General features: G+C 40.9%; 1 pseudogene; it reads left to right on the top strand.

Moving 5' to 3' along the window:
* Positions 1 to 22377, top strand: part of LOC145404873 (protein CEPU-1-like) — a 116907-nt pseudogene that overhangs the window by 76246 nt on the left and 18284 nt on the right.

Genomic DNA, 22377 nt, shown 5'->3' with positions numbered 1-22377 from the left:
GTAGGGAATGAGGCCACAGCTACATGTGACAGCTGACCAAAAGATATACAGCAACTCAGCTGTGGGGACGGGAAAGCTGGTGGACGTAGTGATGATGATAACAATGATGATGATGACGACGATGATGGTTTGAGTAATGTGAGACAAGGTAGGGAAGGGTGCCATAGCAGTGTGTGAAAGAGAGGATCCACAGACAGACAGCAAGGCGTCGGTGGGGCCGGGAATGCTGGAATATCTGCCAAGATCTCCCGCCTCCATTCCCGAAATAGTTGCCTCTCTCTCCAAGATGGGGAGCAGGAAGTGGCAGACGTACATAATGTTGCCTTAAGATCATAACAGCCTCATCCCCACTGCGTCCTCGAGGTCATTCCTGGAATAGTTACTCTGAGTTTCCCGAACTTGGAATATATGGGAATGGGAACTGAGGGAGGGAGGGAAGGAGAGGGGATTGATTAAAGTTGCAAAGTGTGAAACATAACTGGGAGCGAACAGTCCGCCGCCTCTCTCGCTATCTCGGCCCTCCAGAGTGTAGCCATATAGCAGCCAAGTGAGGGACAGAGTGAGCCTTTCTCAGATCGATAGCCTCTGAATTACTCCTTAAGTATGGAAAAGCTCCTTCCCTTTGCTGAGTAAAATCGTCTGTCGTAGCAAAAAATAAAGAGAATTACTATACAAGCATACATGAATTAGAGATTTAATACTTCAACTCAAACACTTCATGATTTAAATAAAGAGAGACCTTTCGAACTGGAGGCGGCAGATGTACTGCCTTCATTAACCCCTTCACAACAAACTGGATCTCACGAGTGGCAAATAATAATGTGGCATTACCTGAAACAAAATAAAATGAGATTGCTTTTGAGTTGGAGGGTTGGAGAAATTCCAAAGAAAAAAATCATAATTATTCATTTTGACAAGTGAACCGCTTACTATGCCATACTGAACAGCTTAATCCAATCTGCTTAGAAGCTCGCTAGTTACTTAAGAACCATAAACCTCCTCCTCTCCTCTACAGTTTCTTTACCTTAACCAGACTCTCCCTTCATCCTCTCCACCCTACTCGTTCGTCTCCCCTTTTCTCACACCCTCTCCTTCGTCACACTCTTTCACCTTTCTCGCACACCCTCTCCATATCATTCTTCTTCACACTATCCTTTAAAACAAGCTCTTCTCACTCTTTCACTCATACGTACTAAAATCATAAACTCTTCTCACATACTCATACGCTCTCTCAACATTCTTCTTCACACTTTCGTTGTCAGACACACACACACACACACACACACACACACACACACACACACACACACACACACACACACACACACACACAATCATTCATTACCAATTTCTTAAAGCAACTCTACTTTCAAATTTCCCTCACACTAATCTTCTTTACTTTCAATTTTCTTCCACACCCTCTCTTCTTATCATTCGTCTTCACTTTTTACCCTTACATTTTTTTTTCCTGCATATCCTCCTTTTATTTGTTTTTTCTACACCCAATCTTCCTTTTTAAACACACAGTCATTACTTACCCTCTCATTTTGCACACTTCAAATCCGCACACTTTCCTCTGTCTCACACAGCTTCTTTCTTCATCACTTTTTTTTTCATACTATCCTCCCACACACTTTAACTTCCTCACACATCTTCGTTGCTTATCAATTCTCGTAAGACCTCATACCTCCTCATAAGTCTTATCTTTTTATTTTGCCTTCCCTTCAGTTTTCTCTCATCCTATAGTTGTCCTAGCAGTTCTCTCATTCTATTTGTCTTCTTCACACTCTCTTACGCTTCCTCTTTCTCGGGATCATCTTTTTCTGATTACTCTCCTTTCTCATCATTGTCTCTTTCATCATCCCTTTCCTCTTAGCTTGCCCTTCATGTCTATCTCTCATTCCTAAATCCCTTCTTTTCTCCCAACTTCCCGTTTCACACCGTCCTTTCCTGACAATCTCTCTCTCTTCTTGGCACCCTACCATTTCTTTTATCCTTCCATTCCTCACGCCCTTACCTTCTTCCCAATCCCCCTATTTCCATCCCCTCCTCCGGTTCTCAACAGCCCTTCTCCCATACCGTTCCAACAGCTCTCCATCCCTTGCTTTCAACCCCATCCACTTCCAAACCTCTTCACCAGCCATTTACAGGGAATAATATTGTATTGTTTTTATTATTTTATTTTATTTCTCCTAAAAAAAAAAAAATCCATTTTATATACCATCCCAATTCTTGGCTGATTATTACCCAAGTCATCGGTATATTTCCTTCATTTTTCTGCTGTTCTTTAATCGCGTCTTTCTCATTCATTAGTTTATCCATGAAGTTTCTCCTTAACAAAATATTATCTTCTGTTGTGGATGGATGGGCGAAAGGGAGTGGAGATGATTTTTTTAGGAAAGGATTGAAGCCAATTTTGTCTCAATCACTGTGGGTAAACTCTTGGATTAGTGTGTTTGTCGATGAATAACTACGTAAATTATGATCGCATGCCTCTACAGTTTCAAGTAAACTTCGGCCATTTTTTGCCTCTGTCCTTGTATAGTTAAATGTTATCAGTTATTTGATCACCTTTCCTCATCGCTATTTGTCGTATCTTTTAATTATGTCCCTAATCAGCGTGTGTGTGTGTGTGTGTGTGTGTGTGTGTGTGTGTGTGTGTGTGTGTGTGTGTGTGTGTGTGTGTGTGTGTGTGTGTGTGTGTGTGTGTGTGTGTGTGTGTGTGTGTGTGTGTGTGTGTGTGTGTGTGTGTGTTTTACTGACTTTCTTTTACTTTCTTTTTATCCATCTCTTTCCTTTGCTTTTTTAACTCCTTCACTCACCATTACCCTCACATGAGCGTGGGTTTGATCCTGAGTCAGGGATAGGAATTTTGTTTCACTGCTCTGCCACAAGATGCACAAACGTTAAAAAAAAAAAAAAAAAAAAAAAAACTTGTAAATACCATCACGTCAGTTCTGAATGAGACAGCTTTTATGTTCAGTATCTAGGTAAACACTCTCCCATGTCAGTGCTAAAGTGGTGACGTGTAAAGATGAATAAAGCATTTGGTTAGTACAAGGAAATATTTCTGGCCCAAAGGCGGATGCACACAGGCAAAATAATAAGGAAAAAAATATGTCTGATATTTCTTTCACACTCCTCTTTCTCGTCACTCCCCGTTTTCTTCGTACTTTCCCCTTTCAGCTTCTTCCTCACAGCCCTGACTCGTATTTCCTTGGTATATTGGGTCTTGACACAAAAAGGCAATATAGAGAACGGATCATAAGGGGATTGGTTTTAGGACATTGTTTCCTTACCTTCTTCCTTTTCTCTTCCTCAGCTTAATAGGACATTGATTCCTCACTTTTGTTCTCTTTCTCTTCTTCAGCTTAGTACGACCATTGTTTCTTCACCCTCTTTTCTCTTCCCCTCAGCTTAATAAAACACTGATTGCTCACGTTCTTCTTTTTTCTCTTCCTAAGCTTAACTTCTCCATATTACCAGCTGTTATCCACTTACTTTGTAGACCATTATTTACTGCCATTCACTCATTCCATCACCATTACTTCTTTCTCCTTTCTTATTCATTCACCCACTGTCATTCACTCAGCCATTCATCCATCCATCCATTCATCCACCCTCATACAGCCATTAATTTCATAACTTTTCAGTTCTTTTAACTTAAACAAGAGGTTCACCACAAGGAGTGTTTTTCTCAGTCTTGCCTCACACACTTCTTATATATCAAGTCGCTTATTCTAACATACTCGTATATCTTATTAATTATTTTTTTTTTCTGTATTTCCTCAGTCACTGATCTCCCCCACCTCACCCTTTCTCGCTTTTTCCTCCTCTTTCCCCAGACATCGTGTTCTTTTCGCACATGTCCCTCTCTCTCTCTCCCTTTCAAAATTTCCTTCCCCTCTACAACACCTACCTTTTTCATCCACTTCATATCAGTTATTATTCATTGCTTTTTTTACCATTTTGTTGAGGCTAACATTTCTCCTTCCCTTATATATTTATTCTTTTCACATTCATAAATTGTCCATCACTCTTCTGCTTTTTTCACTTTTCTTCCACACCTATTATTCACAGGCATTCATTTTCTTTACTCTTCATTCTCTACTCTTACGTAAACTCAACCCATTTCTCTCTCTCTCTCTCTCTCTCTCTCTCTCTCTCTCTCTCTCTCTCCTCACACTCTTTTCCTTCAGCTACACCTGTCTCATCCTCTCTTCCTTTACCCTTTCCCCTCTTGTCTCCTCTCTACCGTTCTCTACGACTCTCTCTCTCTCTCTCTCTCTCTCTCTCACTGGTATGCTAATCTGTTATTACATATCTGTAGAAAGTATATGTCTGTATTTAGACTGAATTACCTAGAGAGCACCGTAAGGCAGATGTATCTATATAAGTTGGTAACTCCCCCCTCCCCCCCCTCTCTCTCTCTCTCTCTCTCTCTCTCTCTCTCACATAAGCCCCCTTCTCCCCTCTCCCCGCCAGCATCGTATGGGTTTGGATCCCTGCCAATCACTTAAGAATATTTCCATTATAAGGAATTGGACATATATTGCCCTTCGCGTTTGTCAGCTGATCCTTGTCTTAATTCTACGCCCCCCCTGCATGGGTAAGGATGGGTCTGTGTGTGTGTGTGTGTGTGTGTGTGTGTGTGTGTGTGTGTGTGTGTGTGTGTGTGTGTGTGTGTGTGTGTGTGTGTGTGTGTTGGCGTGAACGTGTAGGTGGAAGAGAAAATTGTTTAAAGCAACTATAATAGTAGGCCTTTTTGTATGTGCGAGTCAGATAGAGTTATGTATTGTGTGTGTGTGTGTGTGTGTGTGTGTGTGTGTGTGTGTGTGTGTGTGTGTGTGTGTGTGTGTGTGTGTGTGTGTGTGTGTGTGTGTGTGTGTGTGTGTGTGTGCGCGTGCGTGCGTGTGTGTGTGTGTGTGTGTGTGTGTGTGTGTGTGTGTGTGTGTGTGTGTGTGTGTGTGTGTGTGTGTGTGTGTGTGTGTGTGTGTGTGTGTGTGTGTGTGTGTGTGTGTGTTTAGCTAGACACCTCCCAGGTCCCCACCTTTCTCCTGAAGGACTATAGCTGTCACAGAAAGCAAATTAAACTGTATATTTTTATGACACTTCCTTTCGGTTTTATCAGAATTTTCGAGAATTCTTTAGAGTCTGCCGCACAGTTATGTTATGAAACTCCTTTATCGTAGCCAACCTCCCCTCCCTCCTCCTCAACCCCTTCTCATTCTCAGCCTTCGGTGTCCAAGATATGTACCAAATAGGAATCTCCCCCTTCTCTCAATTCCGGCAATACTCCTATCACACCTTGCATCTCCTCTACCCAACCCACTCTTTTTAACAACCAGAATACTTGAGCCTCTCTTTTCAAACTCTCCTCCATCTTTAATCTAGGTCTCTGTATACTCTCCACACTATTTCCCCTTGACCCCTTTTATTATCAGAGAGACTGGTCTGTTTTTCTATTCTAGTCTTGTGTTTATGGTATCAGAGAGTAAGTTTTATAGCCAATATACGGCTGGACCACCAAGTAAAAACAGTAAGATCTCTGTACTTCATGTGTAATATTCTCTCTCTCTCTCTAATCATGCACCATCTTTCCATTTCAGCCGTGAGCGAAGACGAGTTACCCAAATTTGTGGAGGAGGTGCCCAACGTGACAGTCACAGTGGGTCGAGATGCCTTACTTCCCTGTACTGTGGAGCAGCTCAAAGGATACAAGGTAAGGGAGTGTGTCTGTGTCTCTCTGTAACACCTATCTGTCTTCTTGTAAATATATTTTTATTTCTGTCTACCTGTCAAGTATCCATCCTTCCAATTTCCACCTACCTACATACCTACCTACTAAAGCCACTTACCTACATATGATCCTGCCTAAAGGGAGAAATAATGAAAAAAAAGAGTATGTACTTTGATGATGTGAGAAATAATCGTACGTGAACTTCGTAATCTTGTCCAGGTAGCCATTCACAGGAGGCGTCGTGAGGCCAATGATTTAGAGCAAGAAATGGAAGATGAGAGGACGCTCGAGTAAGGGGTAGAAAGCTAGGATGGGAAACTCTGTGAGGGAGGATGGCGTGTCGTGGGAAAAAGGGTCGTTACCAAGCAAGGGTAGATAAACATGGATATCTTATTGAGTGGACCACCCCTCACAGGATGCAGCGTCAGGAGATAGACATATATAAATCGATAAACAAACACAGAAAGAAATAGATATATAAACAGACAGACCGATAGATAGATAGATAGGTAGACAGTCAGACACATAGATATACCGTAGACAGAGACACTGCTTGACAAACAGACTAAAAGAGAGACAGATAAATGAATGCGAGACTGCCAAAGCGAGTGTGGGAGAGTGGAGAGAGAAATAGAGAAACTAGAAGTGTGTATAATTGGAGGAAGAGTGTCTTGATCGTTGTTAATGAGTAGGGACAGAAATGCGTGGATATAATTTTCTTAAGGCAATGCTTCACGGGATGCTGCGTCGGGCAACAGATAGATGTATAGAAAACTGAGAGACTGACTAGGAGAGAGAGAGAGAGAGAGAGAGAGAGAGAGAGAGAGAGACCAGGGGACGCCTCACATCATTCGGCGTCTGACAATAGAATGGTAGGTAATGAGAGACAGCCATATAGAATGATAGACAGATGGATAGATAGATAGATAGATAGATAAACAGACAGACATACAGATAGACAAAGTTATAGATAAGACCAATAACCCTCGCGACCTCACACTGCGCCTCTGTCGATGGGAAGAGGCTGGGCGGAAATTAACTCTGCCAAGGCCCAGTCTGCTTGTGTTTTAGTTGCTGAGGCCGCTATCGATTCGCCCCCTTGCGTCATCTCACTTGTGGATATTACATCAAGGGGTTCACTACGGACTTAGATATTCCCCCTAGCCTATCGATTCGCCTAACTGTGTCATTTCACTTGTGGATATTACATCAAGGGGTTCTTTACGTACATAGACACCCTAGCCTATCAGTTCACCCACTTGTGTCTTCCCACTTGTGGTTATTACATCAAGTGGTTCTCGACGGACTTAGTTATTACCCCTAGGCTATCGATTCACCCCCTTGCGTCATCTCACTTGTGGATATTACCTGAAGTAGATCTATAAGGGCTAAAAAATGGTTCCGCACGTCCTTAGAGATGACTGGAGGTGTTTTGATGGTGTATTGCGACCAAGAGAATTAAGCTGACAATCTAACACTTACACTTTACAGAGGGAAATGTGCGTGTCTTTTTGTCCCAATAAAATATCTTCACAAACTACATACTGGACTAAGTGAGCACAGAATAACTTCCCTACACCGAACTGGGGAAATATTGGATTGTCTGCTTTCGTTCCCCTTAGATACACACTAAAAATGCTTCGAATTTTTGTGTACCAGGCTCTATATGGAAATGGAGAAAGCCTAACAAGTGAGATGTGTCTTGTTTCACGGGGCTGTGATTATTCAAAGAGATGGAATATGCATACCTATTGAAAGAATGGGTTTATTGATAGGGTACTTGAGTGTAGGTCAAACTTGGGGCCACCCCGTGTTTAGGCTTTAACGATTGTGATGTATGTGTTGTATATCCGTGTGTGTGTGTGTGTGTGTGTGTGTGTGTGTGTGTGTGTGTGTGTGTGTGTGTGTGTGTGTGTGTGTGTGTGTGTGTGTGTGTGTGTGTGTGTGTGTGTGTGTGTGTGTGAGAGAGAGAGAGAGAGAGAGAGATGAAATCATAATTACCATCATCAAGTTATATTTCAGGAGCAAAAACTTTTCTTTCACATATAGCAGAGTGCAGCACAAGGCGGGTATATAGCAAGAAATTATCATATAAATCAAGATCCATGTAAATAAATATCACAGACCCGCCGGAGTTCTTATCGTGTCTTGGAAATCTTTCGTCAACTTCTTCCTCTCGTTACACACATAATCGCTCATTCGTCACAGTCATCATCATTGCTGTATTAATAATCATCATCATCAACATTCTAACCTTTTCTTGTATCCCTCAGAAGCGTAAGCGCATCAAAAATTTTCTCTATCATTAGCTTCGATGGCTGTGGATCTGAGTGATGCTATTTCACGTGTTGTTGAGTCTAACAAATGAAATATCAGCAAACATGTATCGCTATCCAGAAGCTCGAAAAAAATGGACTTGAATGATGGCTCTTCAGATGCTTGGTTTGTCTACTTCGTTTTTTTTTTATTGAGGCGAAGATGCACTTGACAGGTTGATGATGATTGGCTGAATGCAACATGTCCAAAAAATATTTACTAACCCAAATTTCCCCCTCAGATATTTGTTGTCAGTTAATAATGCTAGATTATAAAGTAATGTTGCATTCAGCCAATAATCACCAATATGTCAAGTGCATCTTCGCCTCGATAAAAAAAAAACTGAGTCTAGCTGTATGTACTATTCAGGATGATGTTTTGCTTCCTAATTATTTTTTGTTATTACATACGGCTGAATTATTATATGATGTTATCGAGGCAAAGTATTTACAAAGCAGTAGCTGAAAAATTTGCACCTAGGACTGTTATTTGTTGTTTTGCCAAGATCCGTCTGGTAGAGCAGACCTATCGACAACAAGCAAGCAGCCGTCTTCTTGTGGCAGACAGCGTCTCGCTAGAGCCGGAACAGGATCCTTCCACATGGCCCAGTATTTTAAAATGAAATCCAAACCAATTATATATTTTTTTCAACGGCACGTCATTTTTGTAATTTGCCTTATTTATTTCTGTAATTTAAGGCTTTATCAGTAACAACTTAATGCTGTCTCTGTTACTAAGAAAGTACTTTAGTTCTCGATATTCCTCATAGACTGAAAACAGTACACAAAATCGCAGTTTGTAAATAACGAACGTTTCTAGTAATACGACGGAATGAAAAAGTACGTATTTGCAGTCCTTGCCTGAACTTTGTTTTACCGATATTATTATGCGCTTTTTAATCCTTTTACTCCAATGACGTGTTTTTCATCTTATTCGTCCCATCCCAAGACAATTTCATTCAGCTTTGGAGAGGCTTTTACATTAGTTTGTTATTTCTCTACTAGGGGTTTGTCATAAGTTGTGTAATTCTTCTGGCTGCAGCAAGAATAGACAGAAAGTATGTCACCGAAATGAAGAGATAAAACCCGAATAATTATCAATGAGAATCATGGTCGGCTGGTGACACTGTGTCTTCTTCAAATTATGCATGCACTTAAACTCTCCCACCTCACACACTCGACCACCAAAATATTGAACCTTACACAGTAACATCAGTCCCTCCCTCAAGTGCAACAGTATTACATCGCTATACAATATCTTTTGAATATCGTCGGCTGCCTGTTTTATTTCTTTTTGGTGAGTCACTTTCCAATCTCTGTTGCATAATAATTTACAGTTTGACGAATTAGTATAAGGATTCACAGTTTTATTACCAGATTCAACTTGGTATTAATTTCCTTATACTGCCATACTGACTGGGATAATAGAGCAACAAATTTCCATCGCCGGAACTATCATTTCTCATAATACAGACACTTGTAAACAAAGCCAGCGACTTCTGGCACGGGGAACTACCTTCTCTGCCGTCCCGGACATTATAAAACTATTTACATTATGTCCATGAGTGCTAATGGCCTTTCAGAAGTTGAATAAAATAAGGTGTCTCTACGAAAGAATCTGATATAGAACTGGATTAGGGCTACCACCACATGATTTCATTGTGCTACGCCACGGGAGCCTGAGTGTGTTAAAATAAAACATGTTGACCTAAAAATGGGGTCAGTGGAGAGTTGCCCTAACGTCTTCACAGCCGGACTTATTAAAATAAAAAAAAAGTCGTCAGCAATGAAACAAAAGAAATTCTGTTGATAATGATATTCTAGTTTCCACATCACAGACCCTTACTGGCAAATAAAGTGAGCTTAAAGACACGAGGACATCTTTCTTCGCTGTATCTCGTCCCCCTTAAGAGTACTCGCATTAAGCATCTGCCTTAATACCGTACGGCTACGCTTTTTACGAGGCACATACATATCCTTACTGGTGGCTTTGATGTCCTCCCTCATGGCGTCCTTCTTGGCTGCCGCAACCCCCGCGTGATATAATATGACCCCAAATGGACATGGTAGCTAGTAAACAGCCTGGGACAGATATTCGCCAACTACTTCACTACGTCTGTTTCACACACAGGGCACGTCCGTCACTTTCCTTCACGACGCATCATATCAAACAGCAACATCAATGGGCTGAGAAGCACAGTAGGGAAGGAAAGCGAGAGTTAGACGTGACACATTAGACCTTTTGTACCCGATAGCTCTGTCAGAGAATGTATTAAGTTGACACGCACGAATGACTGTCCCGTTAAACTAAAGGGCAAAATATTTTCTTCATGTCATACACTTCTTATTTTATCTGTTGTGTAGAGAGACGTCTTATAATTTTACCCTTTTTATCACCAGACGATGATCATCAGCTTAAAAGAGACTTCTTGCTGTGGAAGAGTTAGTAGTTTTTTTTTCTATCGGGCTTCGTTATATAGCAGAGTATTTTCTTCTCTTACATGATTATCTTTTCTGCACTCACACGAGAATATTTTAAAAAATGGAACATCGCATGCATATCATATCGTAATTTACATACTATTACAATTGTTACTGTTTTGCTTTCCTCAGAAGTCATTTATGCTCAAATAATAATCAGTCACTATAGCCCAGAGAGATCTTGTAAAATGAATAAAATCACAAAATCAAAATGACAAAGACCTCCCCAGGTTCATGGGCTTTAATACTTAATATCGACTATCTTGACAACTGACCCGTTTGCTTCAAATGAGTCTTTTATGGACTAAGTAAAATCGTTTGACAGAAGTAGGAATGAAATAAAAAACACAGCATTTTGTTTATGGGGTTAGCTAGCTCTCTTGAACCCATGTATCTGTAACGAAGCTGAATTTCTGCAACAACACAGCAACTGTCATCTCAAAACATGGGGTCCACGACACTAATAGCGCAATGTGTAAGTGGTTCTGGTGGGCGAGACTACACAAGCCTCCGCCACACCCTCCCCTCAGTCTCACACGAGTCTTGGCGTCGCTCCAGCCGTGTTATGGATATTTTTATGAGTCGCCTGTAGCTGTACACAGAATTTTACCATTCCTCCGGCTCTCCATCTCCCTTTTACGCTGACACATATACGGCTTCATGACTTATGCAATGGCGGGGGCTGGCGAGTGTATTTATCTTGGTCAGTGGCTACACAGTCTGAATGCTGAGCTGTATCGTCCAGTTTCTTTCACGGCAATCTGGGAAGACTGGGTTCATTTTAGATAGCGTCCTCCCAACGCCACATAAAAAAAAAAAAATACTTATGCTGCGAGAGTAAGACAGACGGCCGCTTCTTCCACGAGAAACTTGATGAATTTAATAATCCAAAAACTCGAGACGGGAAATGTTAACAGCCGAATGCAAATAGCGAAATACACGCTCCGTACCTCTTGCCCCCACTTCACTTTGCTCTTCCATGACACAGAATGAGATGGATAAATGATGAATACAAAATCTACCGCAAAAATAATTCACCAACATTCCTAGCTTGGGTGTACAATTAAATTATTTTGATTTTTTTTCTGGATTGTCCTATTTACATACAAGCTTTCCGACCATAAAACCTTTGTCAAATTATATTAAAAATCGTACCTCACTGGTATACCGAACGATATCTTGGGTGGGGGACGGTCATGCATTAACGGGTTGTGGTTTGGAGGCTTCTCTGTCATGCAAACGCTGACAGGCTCATTGAATGGTCTCCTAAGGCTTAAATGATCTGGATTATTATAGCCTAGTCTCGGAACCTTTTACTCATCGAAAGTTCCAGAGTCTGAAAAAAATAATAAACGGTCAACAATAATCATCTTTTTCCCATTAGATATCAAAGGACGCTAATAATTACATTTCTACTACGTTATACCTTTCCGAATACTCAAAAGGTTATTCATCGCCTTTGATTTATAACCTTATTAATTAATGAACGAATATGTCTGCGTTTAATGTATGCACTGCTACATATATGAAATGCTTCTTCAACTGCATCGATATAACGTAATTACTCATTTATTGCCATATCTGATAATAACCTCCTCTCACTTAGCTGCTTAGGCTCTTTTGTGTACATTATTTTCAACCTGACTTTCATCAGTGTCATCATCATCATCAGCAGCAGCAGCAGCAACAAACATTCACCTACAGTAGATTCTGTACTGCGTAGATGGAACTCTAATATATGCCAGGTTTGAAGTGGGGCTATATGGCCATTCACCATTTCTTTCTTTACCCTAATATCCAGTTGATTATCCTGTTATTCAGAGTGGGTTCCAGACCAGAATACACAGATGCATCATGGTCGAGGGACAACACATCCAACAAACATATTTTGATAAAAGTACACGAGTTGACTGTGACAGTTTGCATGGAGAATGGTCATATAAACTGAGCCCCTGTTCTACACTTGGGCCCTTATTATTGTCTCGTAAGGCCCTAACACCTTTTCTTTATCGATTTAGGTTGCTTATTACACTTTATTGTCCTTTGTATTGCTTAAATTCGTCTAATATCACCATAATTTACATGAAAAACTCACAAACGGATATTAACCAGGCATATCGAAAAATAACTAGCCAAGGAAGAGGCGCTAGGGAGCCTTTTTAAGTAACGAGAATACGAGCACTGGTGTTTCCCTAAATAAGTCTTCGAATTAAAGAAATATACACCTCATCAACTCCATCATCATATCTGTTTTGTCCTTGCTGTTGTCAAACGGTTATGTTAAACTTAGAAAGAGCTATAATGATGAAGTTAATGATGGATCTAGCTAACCTCTCTAGATCTAACAGTCACTCTTACACACACACACACACAAAAAAAAAACTGTCTGGAGGAAAAAAAATAAAAAAATAAATAAAGGTGTCACTGAACTGAAAGAGTAAATTGGGTACGTCTTATTGCTATTGTAAATGTCCTTGTGCTAATTACCTTTGGGCTTGTGACGACTGCTTTTGCAAACTGCATCCTTTGAGGTAAAAAATCGTGTTCATTTTCTTTTACCTTGATCGGATATACCGTGGGCTAACCTAAACCAATTCCAACTGCTTATTCAGTAAAAGCTATCTAATATCGGTACTCTGTGTGATATTAAAAAAAATAAAGAAATCTTAAGTCTCGGTCCTAACTCAGATTCTGCCTAATCAGTGCATTCCTGAAATCTGTATGAGTAAATAATGTTGATGATAAAAAAGTGAAAACTAAAGCTTGAGCAGAGGAAGAAAATGAGGCTTGGGGGAATGTCAAAATTACCAAGTGATGGTATTTGCATCCTCGACTCTCTACGTCTGTCAGAATGTGTGTATGAAGGAATGAATGAATGAATGGATGTATGTCTATAAGTATGCAAGTAGGTATGCATGTATGTATGGATGGGTGGTTGGCTGCCTGCTCTTCTGTCCAACGTATATGGAAAAATAACAGGACAACCATGGCTAAAATGTGCAAGAAAGTTCCTAAATGCTTAAGGAAGAGAAGATAATATTTTTAGGGAAGTATGGCAAAACAAAAAGATACAGTTTAGCTCTCAGTTAGTAAGAGTTCAGAGAGGTTCAAATCGGCTCAAAAATAAGGAGACTGACCGGCATAGAATTTCTCCTGAGGTTCACTTAAACACACTGTACGGATTGCTCTGCGTACCTTGTCCCAGATGAGTACCATTCCAGGCGGTTATTATTATGTAGAATGTGGTAATTTATATATCTGTATCTATATCTATCTACATTTGTCTCTCCATACATCAACCTATGTATCTATCTATCTATCTATCTATGTACTCTCCGCGGGTTACATATGGTTAGTTTATTAGGTTTTGTAGTCCATCGTCCTCAATTAAATTTTCATACTGTGCCTCATTTGTCTCCTGGATGTTGTATACGTCTTTCTGATTGCCACGTAGATTGCACAAATAAAACAGAAATATGCAATCTTTTCCACGATGGCGATGTATTTTATTTGCTTATTCTTGCTCCCTCAGGACGATTATTTGTCGGTTAAGACTGTTGAAAGGGACTGGATTTGTATATACTTCATTAATTCATTATTGGGAGAGCCTCAAATCGTCTGATGGTGGCAAGAAGGAAGTGACAAAGACATTCTCTGGCTGAAGGGATCAACATGACATACACAGACATAAACTATACTTCATTTACTTTAACTTGGCCTAAAGTAATCATCCTTCCATGTTGAATGCAAACTTGTAACAACAGATTAACACTATTATATGGCGCTAGTCAAGAGGAAGTGATGTTAAAGCCTAGTCTCTCTTTGTCATTTTAGCTACGTGAAATAAGGTGCATAATGACAAAACTCTAGGCCAAGTTAAGGTAAAAAAAACATCATCATCATCATCTAATCCAGTGTTGCCCCATGAGGAGCGTAGAAACCCGGGGCTAGGCAACTTGGTCCTGACATTTAAAGTGAGTGTGACCAGCCTCGCTCATCCCTGAAATGGCATTACGTGAGCAATAAACCCCAACCGCCCCTTGTATATAAACCTTCACCGGCTTAATCCGATTGGAGCGTCTTAATTACCCACTAAACCACCAGACGCCATAATTTGGTTATATGGTTACCACCCAGCGTAGTAAATGGTTTCCTGGTGTAGAGGAAACCATTTGGCTTCTCACTCGATGTACAGTCACCCACAGGCAGAAGAGGAAAGAATGAAGGAAAGAAAGACAGAAGAGAGTGTGTAAAGTATCCCGTATGCAGAAGGAAGAGGAACGAATGAAGGAAGTAAAGACAGAATAGGAAGGAAGGAAGAGAGGAAAGGGCAGTCACCCGGGGACAGTACTACATCGAGTGAGTGGATGGTGAGCGCCTCCACCAGAGTAATAAATAAACAAAACTATAGAATGGAAAAAGTGCAAGAGAGTTTCCCAAACTGACGAGAATACGGTCCCTGAGATGGTCATTATTGGTTCTGGCTACTCAGTCGGAAAAAAAAAATGAAAAGTATAAAAGGGGAGAAGAGGTGGGCGGCGGTGTCTGAGGGGTGACGGACGTACAATGAGGCGGATATTACCTGCAGCTCTTCCCCCCCCCCCTCTCTCTCTCTCTCTCTCTCTCTCTCTCTGACTACTTGAGTGTGAAATAACGCCATACGGGACTGGTTCTTACCGTTTTCGTTTACCGACCAAACTTATCGGCTCTTCTCAATCGTTTGTTTTGCAAGAGGTTAAGGGTTTAGTAGTATAAAACCATTAAGAATGGTTTAACATGTTTTTGTATTTCCAGCAGAGAAGTGATAATTAGTTTTTTTTTTATTTTTTTTTGTAGGCGATAAGAGTTTACTGGTATACCCCTCTTTGTTTTTATATACTCGTATGTCAATTTTTTTCTATCAGAACCTCCAAAATTTTGTAGGATACCACCAAAAATTATCGCATCGAAATGAAAAATTAGAGATGTGTTATTTATGCATGGTCTTCCAGCTGCCTGATGAAGAATGTACTTGTATACATCTTACCCAGAATTATCATACACTTGCCTAGTTTTCCAGCAAAATATATATGAATTATACATTTAAAGTTTCCAGGCAATGATCTCCCATTGGATGACTTTACTGCAAGAAACGTAAATCTACGGTTTGTCCTTATTTCGCTCCTATATACTTGGCCTTTTATGTCACTTTCAACCCCATACCCCCTAATCACGGTTCACCATTCAAGTTGGGAATATGGCTTAGTTTTGGAAATGAGAATAAACCGGGAATAGTTCTCTACAGCTCCTTTTTTCTACATCCATAAAGATATCCAAACTCTCTTAGCTCAGTTGATTGCCAGATGCAGACTAGAAGAACCGTTTGACTAGTAACTAAGGAGACTCATTCTTGCCGTATTGAAAAGACTCGTCTAATTTCATGCAGCCACGACTGCTTATTCAGGTCCTGGGAGTGGTTCAGATTCATTTGGTAAAAATTAACCGACCAAAATATATAACCCAGACGCAGCACCGCCGTAGCAATAGTAGCCCCCAGGTTTATTTGAACCGTAAACCCGGCAGGCTGCTAGTTAACGATGTCTTTCTTCTGCAGTCGGAGGGCGTTCCTCTCCAGAACCTTACACACATGTTTCTTTCAACAGGTGGCGTGGGTGCAGGTGGACACACAGACCATCCTGACCATCCACAAGCAGGTGATCACAAGAAACCCCCGCATAGCCCTCCTGCACAACGACCACCGCTCCTGGCACCTCGAGCTGAAGAACGTGAGGGAGAAGGACCGTGGTTGGTACATGTGTCAGGTCAATACGGATCCCATGAGGTCCATACAAGGATACGTCGATGTTGTAGGTGAGGAGAAGAATACTTGCAGTGGATTTTTTTCCCAACTAAGACAGAACGATATTGTTTGGCTTGGAGAAAATGAAAATATTAAATCCCATCAGGTAAGCAGAATGTTGTGAATACGTAGAAAAATATGTTTAGTATAGATCACGAGAAATCTACACACGGATACATCAATGCTGAGGGTAAGCATGAAGGTACAATTAGGGAATCAACCGTCTTCTCAGCTTTGTGTGAAAACTGTTTAAAACTAGGGAAACATAACCATAAAGTTAGCTGGAATAACTCTTGTCTGGAATGATTCAATTTCTGCGGTGTATATACCAAACTTTACGAAGATGATTTATTCTGTTAGTGCGCTTAAGTAATTTAATGAGTCTAAAACTGACCACTCTTCGTTAGTTTCAGTGAAAAAACAAAAAAACAATTAGGTACCAATGGATGTTGAGAGAGAGGTGAAAGACTAACGAATGTACCGAATGAGGCTTGCCCAAGGACATGTCGGAGTTATGGATGAGAGAGAAGGAAATTACCAAGTTCATTTGAGTTGTCTTTTCTTTCATCCAAGTCTTAGATTAACCACCTAACTACTTTGATGTACTTTGTCACTCTGTCTCATACCCTCCTTTCAATCGTTTTTATTTATTTATATATCTGGTTAATCTTTGTTCTTCTTCGCTCCTTAAATATTAACAGATGATCATAACATCAAATCGTAGCCAATAGGAACATAATATTGATATAAAGCAAAAAACACGTTGATGTATGCATAAAGAAAAAGCGTGAAGGAGTATAATGAATATAAAATTAATTCAACACAAAATAATGATTATATAAAAAGAAAGCTGAATGTACGCACACGTAAACAAATAATAAGAAACGAAAAGCTAAGTACATGCTTGAAAAATTGTTAGAGTAATCAGAAAATAAACAAGTAAGTGAAATATATAAGTAAGTACACAAACGAAATAAAACAAAGAGCTATGCATACAACCTCAAACCATCTCCAAAGAACAAAGTTAACACATGACTAAGATATAACAAATCTCGATAATGATGTAATCCCCTTCTCTTTAGTCAACAGGAAATCAGGATACAAACTAGAGTAAATAAAAAGACAAATATAAAGTAACCTAAACAGCAACTTTCCTCATTCTATGCCCATGTATCAAAGGGATTTTATAAACTAATTTTGGGAAATTTACAAAATATATGCCTGAAATGCACCACTCCGCAACCCGTCTCTTCCAAAAAGTTTTCATAAACAAACAGATGAATATAACACAGGAGAAAAATGTGATTCTTCCCAGTTTTTGACTATGCAACACACACACACACACACACACACACACACAGGCAGAACAAACGTTGATAACTAAGACACAGATTAGGGAAGAGACCCTCCTAAACCGATGCACATGTAGGAAAACAAACACAAATATGACCAGATACGCAACACACACAATATAGAAATGAATATCCATAACTCTTAACCGTCCAACAAATCAGAAACATATACAAACGGATATGTAACACACGGGACGGAGAAGTGACCCTTCTTCACCCGTGTTCACCCAACAAAGCAATCGGAAATTAGTCTTAAAACATCTACATGAAAATTCACCTGCCTCAATTCATGCTCATCCAGCAAACATATATAAATAAGAAAGACACACGACAGGTAAGTGACCCTTAACAACCCATGGCCAGGCAACAAAACAAATATTTAAATGAATAACCAAGACAATGCATGGTCTAAAATAAACAAATATACCAGTGAAGTACAGGATTCGAACTTGACCATTCCGTACAACCGTGCATCTAACAAAACAAGCTCACAAATAGATATGTACACCAAAATACCAAAGTAACACTCTCCAATCCATGAACTTGCAAGAAAACCAACACAAATAACTAGTAAAACACAAAATAGAAAAGTAACGTTCCTTGATGCACCAACCCCAGTGCCGCCGGACATCATCGACAAGGAGTCCACGGATGACCTGACGATCCGGGAAGGGCAAGACGTGACCCTGACCTGCCGAGCCAAGGGTCATCCCGCACCCAGCATCGTGTGGCGCAGGGAGGACAACCAGGAAATAGTGCTGGATACCGACAAGACAGGTGAGGAAGGGCAGGGCAGGGGCGGCAGGACAGGTGAAACTAGATGAGGTGCCCTGGGTAGGTGAGACATGATGTGTAAGAAGGACCGGGGAGAATGTTTGAGGCAGGCTAGAACAGAATAGACTAGTAAGAAAGCCTAAGACAAGCTGAGATAAGACAAGAAAGGCAGGACAACCAGGAGATAGTGCTCAATGCCGTCAAAATAGGTGAAGTTGACAGAACCAATCGAAACTGGTTAGCCAAGCTGAGAACGGGCAAGTGAACCAGGATAGGAGAGGCAGGACATTAAGGAGATAGAGCTCAATACCAACAAGACAGGTGAGGGTAGGCAGTGCAAGACAGGTGAGGCAGGCTGAGATGAAGTAGGCTGAGGCAGGACAGACGTGGTAGAGCAGGTCAGTTAAGAGACTGAAGATATACAGGCTGAGAGAGGGGTAAATTATAAGTGAATAAGGCTAGACAGAACAGTTCAAGTAAGCTAAGAAGGTTTAAATGATACTGGGTGATTTGTGAGGGTATTAACGGCCAGACCTCCCTGGATGGACAAAAGGAACTAGGGAATGTGCTTCTTAGTTTATGTCCTGAAGAGAACAAAAAAAGTAAGACATAATGATGCAGGACACGCAGGACAAACTGAGAAAAGATAAGTGAGAGTCTGATGATGTAGTGGTGCAGGTGAGGTAGGCTAGGGTAGCTGTCTATCTATCTGTCACTTGTTTGACATTTCCTTGCCAACACTGTTGATATAATATGCACCATCACGAGCTATAAGTCAATTAGTTTATCATCAGACCCCTCTTACGCCATACTTCTTTGATCAACTGTACAGATCAGTATATTCCAGTCACTGGATGTGTTGAGATTAAGTCTACATGTTAGTCTTGATGTTCATCGATGTGCCATTTCATCAGTATGAACCCGATAATTTATTAGGCTGTACAGAATATCAGTAGATTTCATTAAACTGGGGGATTATTTAGCTATCAAAAAGCTATAGCTTATCTTGATTAACACTTTCAATGCCTTTTTTTTGGGGGAGGGGGGGGACCGTGGCTACTAATACCGAGCGTTTAGATTAAGATATGCTAGGGTGCCATCATACCCTTAACATCAACGTACTCATGTAGTTGATGGTATTCACATGGGTGATCTAACTAAGGGTCGACGCTGGGGGAAGGAAGAAATAAAAATATTGGCCAAAAATAATGAACCATTTATACCGAAAGTTTCGATGATTATTGCAAGGGAACAGTTTCAGCAGAACATATTCACTCAGGGAGTCGCACCTCCGGAATTTAACAGATAAACCTAAATAAATTAGTTTTGTCCAGTCTCTCATTTATTAAGTAAAGAATAAAATAATACAGGCTTATATAATTCTTATCATTACTGAGCAAGATTACCTAATGATAAGGTGAATTATGCATGAAACTCTTTAGGCACTGCATCTGGTAGGCTTATAAATAAAACACTGCCTTGCTAAGAGCCTCATAATTCATCGTTGAGAGCCTCCTGCAGCAGACTTACAAATAAATTACTACCTTGCTAAGAGCCTCAAAATTCATCGCTGGGAGCCTCCTACGGTAAACGAGTCGAGCATTAAGAACAACTAGGCTATAGTGAGCTATGTTAGGATGCCATCATGCCCTGTACATCAACGAAGTCCTGTCATCGGTGGTGTTGACGTGGGCGATGTGACTGGGGGCGGCGGGGACACCTTGGGGGTCGTCCATTCAGCGAAGACAGTGGACGGTGAGACGCTGGTCATGAAGAAGGTGTCCAGGCTGCAGATGGGCTCCTACCTGTGCATCGCCTCCAATGGGATCCCCCCCTCCATCAGCAAAAGGACCACGCTTAAGGTTCAGTGTGAGTATGTAGGTTATGTAGAGAGAGAGAGAGAGAGAGAGAGAGAGAGAGAGAGAGAGATTGTTAGTTTAAGTGCAAGTGTACGTATAATTTTAAGTGTTATTGTAAGCATAAGTAGCCTTTGTGTGTGTGTGTGTGTGTGTGTGTGTGTGTGTGTGTGTGTGTGTGTGTGTGTGTGTGTGTGTGTGTGTGTGTGTGTGTGTGTGTGTGTGTGTGTGTGTGTGTGTGTGTGTGTGTGTGTGTGTGTGTGTGTGTGTGTGTGTGTGTGTGTGTGTGTGTGTGTTCGAGTGAGATTAAGAGACTTCCATTATTATAACAAAGTCTCTAATAATCAAAAATTCCCCTTCACCCCCGCCTCCCCCTGGCACAGTCCCCCCTGTAGCCTGGGTGCCACAGCAGTTAGAGGGCGCATACCTGGGCCAAGAGCTGACCATAGAGTGCCACACCGAGGCCTTCCCTAAAAGCATCAACTTCTGGACCAACCCCAATGGCGATATGGTGGTGGCAGGTGAGTCTATGCTTATCTAATGCAACCTAACCTAACCTAATCTAATCTAACCTAACCTAACCTGCCCTGCCCTACCCTGTCCTGCCCTACCCTGCCCTGCCCTGCCATTCCCTTCCCTTCCCTGACCTAACCTAACCTAATCTAACCTAACCTGTTCTAACCTAACCTAACCTGTTCTAACCTAACCTAACCTGTCCTAACCTAACCTAACCTGTCTAATCCCGGTGGTGATGCGCGGTGATGGTAGTTATGTCTAAGCAACCATACCTTCTTAATCCCTTCGGTACGATTACCCCTTTTTTCCAATTTCATTCCAGCTATCTTCGGGCTTGTTATGGTAAACTGAGGCCCGCTTGACGCAAATAGGCAAAATGGGTCTGTGTTGGACCTCTCTGTTCAGAAAATGTCTCCTAATCTAAATAATGGCAAGAATAAAACACTAAATACGTCATCGGAGTAAAGGGGTCATCTTAATCTAGCCAGTCCCCATAGATATATGGAGGTGGCATGAAAATCTAATCAGGCATAAATAGGGACTGTAATAGTGAAAGAGTTAGAAACAGTATATATTTGTAAACATCTTCATTTTCATGGTCTTATCCCTTTAACTTTTGCCACAGACACATCTCTCCATCTGAATTCCTCTCAGAATCGTCTACCTTCCACTTCGCTTTCACATTCTTTTTCCTCTCTTCATTTATTCACTCACTATCCTCCTTACCTCTACTCGTCGTCTCTATTTCCTTCTCAAAATTCTCTCTTCACCATTCGTCATTTCAACGTCTTTGCCACAGATATTTTCACTCATGATGATTGTTTCTTCCTCCTTCCCCTTAAATTTTTCCCTTTCACATCTTACTCATGTTTTCCCCAGTCTAGGAAGTGGGTAGAGGGGAGATGATGAACTGGGGCCATGATCCTCTAAGACCTAGGATAAATTTCTAGTATTCGTGTACTGTTCTTATATAGTTCTGTAGTCATAAGATGCATGCCTGATTTTCTGTCATGATTTCACACAAACACACACAAACACATAAACACATCCACATAAACAAACACACAAGCAGACACACACACACACACACACACACACACACACACACACACACACACACACACACACTCATTCACCCACACAAACACTCCCCCCCCCACACACACACACACACACACACACACACACACACACACACACACACGTTTCATTTTGGTAGATCGTGGACATCTCGCAAGGTCTTCACACAAATACAGGTAAATCATGAATTCGCTTAAATTAGCTCAGACATTAAAAAAAAGAAAAAGACAAAAATACAGTGAAATGATGGAAAGTATTTGGTGGCCTGGGATGAACTACAGACCCTGCTACACTCTTTTTACTCTAACTTGGCCTAAATTTTGCCATCTCTCTGTCTTGAATGCTGAGCTGTAACAGAAGATTAACATTTGAATGCGATGCCAGTCACGAAGAAGTGCTGTGTAAATGATGTAGAGCCGTACTT

The sequence above is a fragment of the Coenobita brevimanus genome, chromosome 65, assembly GCF_032717465.1.
Source record: "Coenobita brevimanus isolate Jiangsu-jjx chromosome 65, ASM3271746v2, whole genome shotgun sequence".
Classification (NCBI taxonomy): domain Eukaryota; kingdom Metazoa; phylum Arthropoda; class Malacostraca; order Decapoda; family Coenobitidae; genus Coenobita; species Coenobita brevimanus.
This window is presented reverse-complemented; position numbering and strand designations above follow the sequence as displayed.